We start from the raw sequence: 13059 nt of genomic DNA on the forward strand, positions 1-13059 counted from the left end.
GTTTTCAAAACAGACACCAGTTAATAATATACTGGGTCGAGATTGAATGACAAAGTTGAATATGACCATTTCATTTACTGATGAGGGCATAGTGTGTTTAACGCCAGGGATTCATTATTTAAACACTAGCAAATTTGTCACGGCATTTACAGGACAAATAGCCATACGACGAGCACTGTTAGAACCAGTAGTGTTTCATTATGGGGTATGCATTTTGTTAACCTGGTTGCCTTGTTAGTGGGTAAGACTATGAGAATACCTGATGAGTTTCTCTTCAGGCAAGAGATTCTCATGGACGAAGAGAGGGGACATATTTTTTTCCCTTTTTCCCCTTAGTTACAAGCAGCTGTAGTACGTGGGGTCTTGGCAATGCTCATAGGATTTGATGATAAAGGTAGTTCATGGAGCACAGTGATCACCATTGTAGAGGGTGACAGATTAACTGACATCATTGATGAGGATATATATAAAGACGACCCATCTGATGAAAAAGTAGTGTTCGAAATGAGTATTATTTATTGGGTTAGGGCAGAAAAATGCAAGGTCCCACAGAGCATGATAGTGAGAAAGAATCCTACATTTTTTGATGAAGACCTGGAAAGTGACAATTTCATTATGGACCACAGGTCCTTATGACATAGGCCAATTAAAGGGGGTTGGAGAAGTTGAGATTAAACTGAAGCCGGGTGCAATTTTGCCTTGAGCACGACAGTATCCCATGTCTCGAGGCAGACAAGGGTATGTTTAAGACTATATCCGCCATGATGGATCAAGGCCTTTTTGTGACGTCACCATAGCGCTCAACCATTTGTCTTGCAAAGGCGGGTGAAATCACCCGATTTTGTTTTTGGCGGGTGAGGGGCCCATTGGAATGAATGGGCTTGCAGGAGGGTTGGCGCGTGAGTCAGCCCTTTACAAGGCGGGTGACACCCGCCAAAAGCGTGTGAGTTGAGAGCTATGCGTCATAGTCCCAGTGCAATAGCGCAGTGTATCCTGTCAAAAAATCAAACGGGGTGGGGTTGTGGTGTGTAATTAAGGACATGCGCACGATTAACCAGATTGTATAGGCCGAGTTTCCTTTAGTTCCTAATCCAGAGATGATCTTAAGTAGTATCCCTGTTGAGGCGCGATATTTCCCTGAGATTGATTTGAAAAATACATTTTTCTCCATTCCGTTGCATAAAAATTCTCAAGATCTAACGTAGTTTACGTTCAGGCAGAGCAAGTTAAAAAGTACAAGATTACCTCAAGAGTATTGAGTATCCATTGATTTTCAGTAGAGTCCTGCAGATAGACTTAAGCAATATTGATTTGCCAAGTGTCGTGATATTTTGATCTGCAGCATATCAAAGAACAATGCAGAGGTGACTCAGTTCAGCTAATTATGGTTTTAGCCGAGAAAGGATACAAGGTGGACAAAGAAATTGCAGTATTGCCAAGAAAGAGTTGTACATAGGCCAGTTAATTTCGCATGAAGGAAAGAAAGTTACACCTGAAAGGGCTGAGGCAATTTTGAGAACAGTAAATCCGCACACAACAAAGCACACGCAGCAATTTCTGTGACTATGCAATTATGTGAGAGCATGGTTATTCGATTATAGTTCATGCACAAGGCCATTGTTGTAGGCCCTGAAAAAGGCTCAATCGAATCAGGAAAAGATTGTATGGACTGAGGAGATGAGGAAGGGTTTGATGAGTAAAACAAAAAGGCAATTTGTACAGCTCCACTATTGGGGATTCCTAATTATGCTGAGGAATTATTTTTATTATTGCACACGAATGGAACAGTTATGACGGCAGTACTCGTGCAGAGAGCTACGTTTGGGTACAAGCCTTTCGCATATTAGTGGAATTTTAGACCCAGTAATTTGGGGTAACTTCCCGTGCGAACCATCTTTGGCAGCTGCCGTGTTTGCTATTGAGAAGTCTGCCAGCATAGTAATGGGGTTTTGTTTGTTTGAGCATGCATTATTTGCTGTTTTGGAAAAACCGAAAGGTACATTGACGTCTCAAAGAGCTTCTGCTTATGAGGTGGTTATATTGAATCCAGCGATAGTCAGATGTAAGTTAGTGAATCCTGCCACGTTTGTAGCTGAACCACTGGCAGAAGACTAGCCAGTACATGACTGCTCGAATTATGACGAGTTTTATGATATCCCAATAGTGAAAGAAAAGCTTTGTCAGCTTGGGAGGCTCTTTATTGATGGTTCTTCGAAAATGTATCAAACTAATGGGAAAATATATTCAGGCGCCAGTGTGATAAGGTACACGGCCAACGGGGGATTTGAAGTAATGACAAGTGCACAACTACCGTCTCACCTTTTCAGCACAGGCTGCAGAATTTGTGGCGCTGATTGTCACACTCGAGAAGAATGCAGACCAGGAAGTGACTGTGTACAGTGACTATGCCTATGTGATGTCGACAGTACACGCAGTGCTAGCACGTTGGAAAAGGAGGAGCTACATCCGAGCGGATAACACTCCAGTGCAACACTCTGCCCTATTGGACAGACGTATTAAAGCATTGCAACTCCCAGTAGCCATTGCGATAGTTGTGCGCAGCGCACACTGAGGGAGCAGACTTTATATCACGCAGAAACCAAGCCTCAGACGAAGCAAAAAGTTGCATATTCAACAGACATTATGAGCTTTGATACGTCTGATATGAATGAAAAAATGCTGATGATTATAAAGAAAAGCTTCAATAATCTATCAGACACAATTGATGGAAGTTCAAGGTGGAGCACCAAAGGATGAGAAAGATCTATGGACACAGAGGGGGTGTTCTTTATCCCCTTCCGAGGCATTGTGGTGACAGGAAAGCACTGGTAAACCGGTGATGCCTGTAACCTTAAGGGTGTAGTTAGAACAGCTACACTACCCTGCTGATGTTCCTAGGGAAAGCCTTGCAGCAACTATTGCAGAGGAATGGTTTTTACCGAATTTATTAGAACACGTTGCATTTTATGTAGTAAATTGCATCGAATGGCAAAAGTTTACTGCTGGGCACACGCAAACAGTCAGATGAGTTATTCCTCGACCGAATGGTCCATTTCAGCATTTAGATTTTGATTATGTTGATATGCTGCAGGTCTGTAATGGATAAGTTAATGTTAAAGGTATTTATATCGTGCACCCTCACCAATGGAGTTGGTCCCCATGCGCTTAGGTGGATATGTAACAAGAGGGCAGGGGGATTTAGGTTAGTCGGGTGAAGAGGGAGTAGGAGAGTGAGAAGTGGTGTGCTGTTGGCGGCTTCAGTTCGGTTTCCACCGTGTGCTGTTGGCGGCTTCAGTTCGGTTTCCACCGTGTGCTGTTGATGGTTTGTGTTGGTGAAGTGTGTGCGGTTTGTTGGGCGAGAAAAGGTTGTGTGGGTGTTCTGGTGTATTAGGTATGCAGAGATTTGAAGTTGGGTTAGTATGCCGTATGTCCTGGTTCTAGCCGATCTTATTCTAATCAAGTAGCATGCCTGGGGGTACGCCTAGTAGCTGGTTACATTTCTTGGCCATTTAACCGGTTGGGTTAGATGACACGGTGCATTCCTGGTTGTGTTGTATGGATCTTTGGTTGGGGGCCGGTTATGTCTAGTCTCCCCCTTCGGTGTGGTGCTGTGGATTGGCTGTTCCCTCGCTGTCTATATTGATGGTGGTCTACCGGGCCTGGGCGTGATTTGGGCCAGGGTACTATTGATGGATCGCCCTTGACCGTCCGTCTTGGTCTAACTATGCATTCGGTCATTAATGTCGTTCTGTTATGGCTAACTCTCATTTTGTAGTTTGATAAGTCAGTGTCTTGCTTAGGTTCTGTTTGCAGTTGGTAGATTGTTGGAGTCCGGGATCTGTGTCTTCTGTCATCTTTGTTGCCAGGTATGTGTGCCCCTGTGGGTGTTCTGCTAGTTATGCAGTGAAGAGCCACGATTTGGGCAGTTTCCTGAATATCCACATTTTTGGTATGAGTTGAGAGAAAGCGGATCCTCAGAATGTTTTCTTGTTGTAGGGTTTTGGTTCCATGTGAATGTTGTTGCTTGATCTGAGCGTTCTTGTTGGGTGATGTAGGTGTAATTTGTGTCTCAGAAATTCTGCGCCTTGATTCTGGAATGCTCTGTGCGTGATGCACATTGATTTGAATTTTTTTCATTCATAAAGATATGATGGTGTGCCCCTTTTCAAGGTGGATCGAGGCTGGTCCATGCACACATCCAGACCCCACTTGCGCTGCGAAATGTTTAGTCAACCAAGTATTTCCTAGATGAGGGAATATGGAAGGTATTAAGATCAGATAGTGGCCCACATTTTGTGAATGAAGTATTCCAGGAAATCAGCTTGTTGCTTGGTATAAAAAATAAGTTCTCTTTGGCTTCTTGCAAGCCAACAGGATATGCAAGAGACTCAATGGCCTGCTTAAGGAAAGGATAGCCAAGCTGAAGCTTACATTGAAAAAAAAAGGATGGTTGCACTACCTGCCTTTTGTATTGTGTTGAGGAATCAGCCAGGCTCTGACCATCCTCTTGTGCTCCATGAAATAGCAACAGGGAGGCGAATGAGGACACCCCTCACTCCTTCGAGAACTAGAAGTAATGCCCAGACGACAGCAGATTTGTTAGGAAATTAGTTGCATTCCTTCTTAACTTGTATGACTACAAGTATCTGTCATTTCCGAACAGCTCAAGCGGATGGGGTGTTGGGCTCAGAACACAGTTGACTATACAGCAACCAGACAAAAAAATCTTCCAGGAGATCAGGTGTTGATCAGGTACTTTGTCTGGAAGTGGCACAAGCCAAGGTTTAATGGTCCTTTCCTTGTGGAGGACATCACGCCATCAACAGGAAGTCTTGGGAAGACGACCTTGAATATTCCTCGGCGACGTGAAGGTCTACACCGGAGAGACCCCACCCCAGTCGGAAGCAAGCCACAGAGAAGTTCAGCACATGTATACTAGATCGAGGAAGGACAATACAGAGACTGTCCAATAGACAGAAAGAGTACATCGGACTGCAGTGGGACACTCTTTGTAGCTGCTAAGCAAGGACTGGAAAGAAAGTTATTGTTCTTGAGCCACAGGAGCTTGCTAACATTTGACTGGGACATACTGAAGTCTTGAAAAGAAAATGCCAGATTTAGAATTCATCTTCGACGATTGGAAGAGTGAACAGTTCCCCCGATTCCTTTCTCACTGATTTTCTTTTTGGAGGCACCCATGGTAGTGCCTGATGGCAACTTTCACTGGATCATTCTCACTGTTTTTCTCTTCATTCTTCGTGCATACCCGGTGATTGTGTGGGCAACTGTTAGCGTTCATGTGTTCCTGCAAGATCCTAAAAATGGTCCAATCGTGAGGAGGCTGCTCACAGCTATAATTGAGCAAATCCTCCAGCTACGAGTACAGTACAGGTAACCTAGATCGTCCTGTTGGATGAAGACTCTCACAAATTACTTGGAATTATCTTTTATTTCTTGGTTGAAGAGCATCCTTATCTTGTTGGATGAAAAACCAACACTCTAGTATTTCTGAGGGATCCTAGAGATCTGCCTGTGATAAATTGGCTGATGCATGAAATTGCATGCAGATCGGTTTATTGCCTGACACATATTGATCGCATGGATGGGCTTGTCAAGTGACAACAGTCACAATCTACTGGCCTTGGTCTTTTGCTATTTACTCTAAGTACGTCCTCATTTGGTTTGCCGAAAAGACGACCCTTTTGTGTTTATCTGGAATCCAATTAACCGTCCTGCAGTCAGCCAGCTGCTCATAGAGCTTGTGGAGCAGTTCCAGCAATTGCCAGAATATTTAGAGATTTTCCGATTAAAGTTAGGTTTTTCCTTAGTTAAAAGTAATTATAAGCATCATGGGCAACATTGATGGGAACAATGTGGCGAACGAGAGCGCACCGCGACGTGCAAGAAACTAGTTTATCAGGTGGACCTACTGGTATATAATCTATACAAGCATTATGTCATTCTGTCTCACAGTACGTACTGTCTATTATGTAGATCCAAACAAGGCAGTGGTTCCTGTGTATCTTCCTATGCAGCAGGAGGGTACAAACGTGCATTTACAAGGCAACTGAGGCCTTAGGTGATTGTCCCTACTCCAGTGATGCATATGAAAGCGCCTAGTCCTGTGACAGATGGGTCTAAGCTTTGCATTGCAAGTTATTCATGACTCTTGGTCACTGTCGTATTATGCCAAGAGGAAAAGACCTTGTGCGACTGTTTCTACACCAGTATCACATGTTAAGACACAGTTTTCACTGACTAGTGTCCCTATGATTCATCCAGTGAAAAGGAATTATGCAGACCTACTTCATGACCTGATTATAAGAGCTCATGACTCAAGAAGACCCAATTGAAGTACAAGGGAAGATGATCATGACTTGAATGATTATCTAGACAGCACATTTGGGAAACATGTGGTATCGGCACATGAGGGGTATGAAGGGTACTCCTGCCTTTTATAGTATGTTGAAGTCTAAAATGATCATAGCCATGAAATATATGTTCAGGCAGCACACTGCCTATCTCGCATTGCACTCTGCCGAACAAGAGGTCAGTTTATGGGCCGAACAGCCTATCTGGCATGGGCAACAGAATGGACAGATCCAGATGAAGATGATTATGTGCAAGACACAAAGATGAGCGCAAGAGCCCACATTAAAAATATCATGTAATAAAATACGAACATCCTGGAGTGAAAGGGCCTGGAATCAGATAGGAAGTGAATAGAAGACTGAAGAGTCCAGGAAACTCAGCAGAAGACCTTTGAAGATTGAAGAACAGAGGCCAAATGCAGATTTGGGGGATCAGTACTTTCTCTCGGTGGATGGGAAGGAGTAGTTATCTGCAGAGCCTGGGTAGTAATCGGCTTCTACAGACAGACTATTGACATTGTAGAAAATAGGTGCAAACCTCTATGGCCAAGACTTGCTAAACTACTAACATGGATGGAAGACAAAGGAGGGCCTTTGCAGATAGTGCCGCTGGATAGTTCAAAGCCATGTTTCAGAAATAATGCACAAGAAAACTGGAGAGAAACATAATTGTGGCTGAATCTTTGACGTGCCAGGAATAAGCATTGGAACAGCAGTGATAATGGATCACTACTGGGCTTGTGGATCCAGAGCTTATATGAAGCTGCCATTGGTGAGTTTTCTAAAGCAGATGCTCACTTGAGGAAAGAGATCTGCTGAACTCCTGAATCAAATGAAACTATTTCTCAGCCAAGTCAATAGAAGCCTTTGATTCCATCCCATATGAACATAGATTCATCTGTTTGGTAAGACTTAATCGATATTCACGATAATCTTCATGCCCAGGATCCAGACTGATGCAAATACTAAGTGGTTACAAATAACCAGATGCGACCTGTTGCAGACGATCAACACTACCATAAAGGGATTCAATGCTATCCAGGAAGAGCTGAGTGCCATACGACTGACTCTTCAGAAGAGTTATGTCCTGGACATGATCACAGCTATGGATGGGTGTCGGTGTTTGTCCCAAAATTGGAGAATCATGTTGCACGTTCATACCTTCTCGTGATGATGAAAATGGAACCTTGACAGCACCCATATTGATGTTGACGAAGTTACACGTCCATGATGGTAGATGAAGTGGAAGACCTTGTTGACGACAGTTGGTTTGGATCAATATTCTCGTGGGTTCCACAATGGATGGCGGATATGTTCAAGTTCCTTGGAGCCCTGATGGTGATATTGCTTGGATGGTGTGTTATCAGGATAATCTCACAATGCAAGAAGACTGCAAAGAAAGCTGTAGGAATGAAGATCATGATTGATGTTGAATCGGGATGGAAAACCAAGCAGCTGACAGATTAAGAAATTAGAGATTATGTGAAGGCCAGCATTCATGCACCTGAAGGAATGAAGTTCCGGTACCCAAAGAATCACAAGAAGTATGTGGGGGAAAAGGATCTACTGCTGTCCAAGTGAACAATGCATGCTGATGTCTTGGAATAAAGAGGAGCATGTGAAAACAGAATGCCTGAAAGGAGTCATAAAGATATGGGTCCCATAGAAGCATTTCTTCAAATGAGGATGTCTGGATGTGAAGACCGAGAGAGTGGTCGATTAATCGCCCAGATGAGTTACCCACACCCAAAGCTCCTCCCCCATGTTGTGTATATGTTGGGAGCCAGAGTGAGACACGCTCAATGCCTGTGAGAATACCAATACCGAAGAGAATCCTGGAAGTAAGATTCCCATTGAGAAAGCCGTACATGCATTCACGAAAATATGATGGACATTTGAATGAAATCCCAGAGGAAGTGTGAAAACTAAGCAAAAGAAGATTGGTGATGTCATGAAGAAGAGCGCTGACGCACCTAGAAGAGATGCAGAGACGAGAGAACATAAACACTCGAAGGAAGAGGTGCCAAAGATGAGCAACATTTCGGGCTCGAGTTGGTGTTCATGCTACAGAAATAATGAAGATATCAAATCGTTTTACAATTGTACAGATACAGTAACGCAAGTAGACAAAGTATTCAAGGCTGGCTATCTAGTGAATAGATTGTGGCAATGCACCAATGTAAATGAGTAGGAGACCTATGGATGAGTCCACTACGCACTGTAGCAGAGCTAGATCCAGTGAAAAGCACATTTTTCAGTGTGTCTCAGTTAGAAATCGAAAGCTAAACCATGGAGGTGAGTCCAAGAAGGGCTTGCCTGGCTCAACAGCAAGAAGTCCAGGCCACCTTGGACCTAAATGTACGGAGCAATGGTTACAGAACGTGTGAAAAGAACAAAACTCTTGTTTTAGGTAAGGAGTGAGAATATTGAAGACATCAGAGGTTCATCATTTAATAGTATTTGAAATGCAGAAAGACTCAAACATGGTCTGTCATGTGGTTGGATGAAAATAGACACTGGGCCGAGCTGTATCGAAACAAAGAAGACATGAGTATGCCTATACTCCCTCATATTCTCAAGCTCAGAGGACATTTTCAAGGTTAAATTCAAAGCCTTAATTGACTGGCAGACTGCAGGGGTCATTATGGATGACAGGCTAATTGGTGGGAAGCAATGGTTATGACCAGCCCACCAGCACCTGGATGTTTGTCTGTGTTAGGGAGAATTCTCAGAAATATGCCAATTCCCTCTACCTTAGAGACCCCCAGCAACTTTGCTGGATTTTGAGAACTTGATATTTTTTAACCTGGAGAGTGAGACCCTTTTTCCCACTCGCTCATGTATTTTAATGTGTTTTTTTTTTGGTTTTTTTTTGTACACGGTTTCTTTTGGTTGTGGAGTCTGACAAAAACCCATAGGCACTACATTTTCACACTGCACCTTTAGTGCAGTGACACAGGGAAGTCTCTTGGATTTCCCAAGGTTGAAATACCTTTTCTGGGATAAACTACAGTTTCCCAGAGCAGTAAAGTGAAATTAACTTTACTTACATTTGTAACTATTCTAGACCAGCACACCCTATCTTACTATAGGGTGCTGGAGGAGTTACCTAGTATCCACTTTGTCTAGCTTCTCCAGTAACATTTTTATGTTGCTCTTTCCTCACTGAATGGCTGGTGGAAGTGGTTTTGATATTACTACCGAGTGTGCATTTACCGCGGGCTGCAGTAAAGCACCCAAGGGTACTATTTTGTCAAAATGGACCCGGACTCCTTTTTTCGCCATTTCTTTGTGGAAAGGTCCTTCTTGAGATGTACTCTGCACGCCAAACCAGGTTTGGTTCTGGATTTACGAGTGAAGCCCGCCTCTGGCTCCAGGGTGTCTAGGGCAGGCACGAAGTGAGGTGCCTGAAACACTCTGTGCTTTAGTCTCCTAGGAGACACAAATGCACTCTGGCTGGCTGACTGTCCGGCAAGGACAGCCACCCTGCTGGGTGAGTAACGGCTAGGCTGGAATGAAAGGGAGAGAACTGTGTAAAAGGCTTGGAAGGCAGTCTACCACTGGACGAAGGAACCAAAGAAGAACTTAAAGTGGACGCCTGCTGCAACGCCTGCACCGTTGGTTTGCCTGGTGAAGCCCTGCTGCAGTGCTGAAATGCCAAGTTCACATCGACAGAGAAGCCTCTGCAAGGACAACTTCTCCCCTTGAGTTGGTGGGACCAATCAACTCCAAAGTAAGCCACCTGGACATCCTTCTCGGAGCTGGTTGAATTTCCATAGAGTTGCTGCTGGAAACCGTAGAGCCAGGGAGAGGCACACCAGTTTGTGTGTGTTGCTTTTAAGTTGGCCAAGAGCTCCAGGAAGATCCTCTGGACTCCCAGGAAGAAGGACTGACTGAGTCTGAGCCCCCTCAACAGAGTGCAGGACCCCAGAAGCAAGGAAAGTCCATCTCGACAGCCAGGAACCGCAGTGTTGCTATTTGCGGTAGAGGCGATGAGCTGAAACACTGAACAGCCACTGAAAGTGAAGTTTGCCGGTTGCAAGTTTTGACCGTTGCAGTGCAGGAGTCACCCGGCGTCCTCCCTCTTGTCCCCACGACTGAGGCCCAGGAACAGTGAGATCTGCAGAACTGCACAGGAGTAGGAGTCATCTGATGTATCTTTTCTTCATTTTAAAGGTACTGTACAAAAACTAAGAACTTACCTCTTGCTGTAGAGTTACTTGCATCTTCTACTACTCACAAGTCTAAACAGCGGGTGGCCCTACATTGATTCGTCTTTTTCTTCGTCTTTTTCTTCAAAGACTTCTGAAACATTGTGAAAAATAAATTTATGCTTGGCTCCAAAGAAGTGCTTCAGCCTATCTAGACTCTTGCCTATTGACTTCGGCTTGGCCTGTTAAACTGAATGACTCTTAATGGGGGGACCTGAAAGTATCTGCCTGCTTAAGAATTATTTGTTTTCTTGTTTGTTCTAATAAACTTTTCCCTTTGTACTTGCTCTTAACTAATTCTGAATGCCAACAGTAATACATTGTCAACAGCACCTTAACAGTTACGGTCACCTGTGGGTGTAGGTCTCAGCTGTATACCATCCCAAAAGGTTATTTACTGATTCTGAACGAAGAGATTGTGTAATTCTGAAATATATTTGTGTGGTGTTTTACAGTTTTCCCTTCTAACAGTTTATATTAACTGACTGGTAAATAAACAAGTTTTTATCAGGCAACCCTGTGTGTAAGTGTTTGCTTGAGTATCTGTCACTGAACCTCTGTAACTCCCCACCTGTGTAGTACAGACTTATACCAAAAGTTGGGTTACTACTGCCAGGAGGTCAGGGTTGATGTAGTGCACCCTATGGGTACTGCATACAATCTTGCCTAACAGCCTGCGTGCTGCTTGCGTAGGTGGGATATTGGAGGGTTATATGGGTGCCAACAAATTGTCGAGGGCTACGTAATAGAGAGCCCTATAGTTTGTAGAACCAACGGGACGGCATGTATTTGACATTTGTAGTGACCTGCACTAAGGAAGGGCTTATTGAAGGGCTTATTTGCCCCACCTGATGTTAGAGACCCAGTCACCTTCCTAACAAGTATGAAACGTATATTGAGATGTTCACTGTAATCCTATTGCTTCCCCAAATAGGTTATTTTAGTTTGCAAAGTAGGTAGACGTCAATGATGACAGATTTTTAGTATAAAAGTTGTGTTTTTTAGAATATGCATGGAGTGTGAAGATCGAGCGATGTTCGCTGTAACTCCCTGTTTTAGATAATCAATATTAAAACAGTTGTACTTTGCTAGCTTCCAGAGTCTGTTTTATTATTGATGTTTGAGTATGTTCTGCATCTCCATCCATCTCAAAGTATTGTTACCTCATCTTAAAGGGCTGGGTCGGACACCCCAGTTTAGAGGGCACTCTGGATCTGGAGGTCCTGCTTCGGAATGGTCCATAGGAGTCTCCTGGAGCTTCTAGCCAAATTCTTTCTGCGGCAGATATTGCACTATACTACGGACACTCGACCCCTGGCATTGGGTTCTGCCAGCAACGAAGCAGCACAGCCAGTCGGGTATGGTGGTCCAGTGGAGTTCGTCTCAGGGTTAGTTGGTCCCACTAACCCAAGGGGAGAAGTCGTTCCGTCCGGAGCTTCTCTGTCAAGGTGAAAAAGGAGTTCAGCGCAGCAGCAGGGATTGTCCGGGCAATTCAAAACTCCAAGAGGTTGCAGCAAGCTTTGTTCACGCTTTTTGTCTGGTGTTTCTCCTAGTGGTCGACTCTGCCTGTAGTTCCAATACCCTTGCCTTTTAAGCAGGTTTCTTCCATTCATGGACAGCCTGGGCTGTCAATCACACAGCAAGAGGACAGCCAGACAGCCAATCGGGACTGGTTCCATCAGGCATTCCTAGAGACAAAGGACAGGGAGGTTTCGGGACCCTCCCTCACATCCTGTATTTCCAGACATACTGGAGCCAGGGGCGGGTTTCAGAGCTGAATCCTGCCAAGTTGAAACTTGTCTCAACGCACAGAGTAAAACCCAAGAAAGACTTCACAAACAGAAAATGGCGAAAAAAGGAGACTGTGGCCATTTTGACAAAATGGTCATCCATGGGTGCTGTACTGTAGTTGAGGGTTCACCTGTGGTAGAAAAGCACAATGGTAGGAAACGGTAAAACACTGCCACCAACCATTTAAAGTAGTGAGGGTAGCATAAAAATGTTACAAGAGAAGGTAGGATATGGAGCTACTGAGTAACGCCCCAGCACTCCACATAAGATGGTGTGCGCTGGACCTACAAAGAGAAAAGGTAAGTAAAGTCAATTTCACTTTACTATTTTTGAACTGTAGTTCACACAAAAGGTATTTAAACCTTATGAGAAAAGAGGATTTCTGACACTGCACTGAAGGTACTGTCACCATACAAAAAGCAGATACCTATTGAGTTTGTCAGACTCTAAAAACACAGATCCAAATCGGGTAAAAACACGAGTTGCTCGCTCTACGGTTAAAATCAAAAAGTCCTAAAGTCCAGCAAAAGGGTTGGGGGGGTGGTGGGTGTCTCTAAGGTTGAAGGGAATTGCCACAGAAATGAGAATTCTCCCTAACACTCCATTGTTTTCGCTTTGTTTGTTAAAAGGAGGTACAAGTTAGACTTTTTTTTGGTTGAGCATTTTCACATATGTATCCAAAAAAT

At 43.9% G+C, this 13059-nt stretch overlaps 1 protein-coding gene across 2 annotated transcripts in view; it reads left to right on the forward strand.

Annotated features, from left to right (window-relative positions):
* Positions 1 to 13059, forward strand: part of MTREX (Mtr4 exosome RNA helicase) — a 1095475-nt gene that overhangs the window by 130705 nt on the left and 951711 nt on the right. The gene's annotated exons all lie outside the window — the stretch shown is intronic.

Source organism: Ambystoma mexicanum, chromosome 6p, assembly GCF_040938575.1.
Source record: "Ambystoma mexicanum isolate Mex_15411 chromosome 6p, UKY_AmexF1_1, whole genome shotgun sequence".
Taxonomy (NCBI): Eukaryota; Metazoa; Chordata; class Amphibia; order Caudata; family Ambystomatidae; genus Ambystoma; species Ambystoma mexicanum.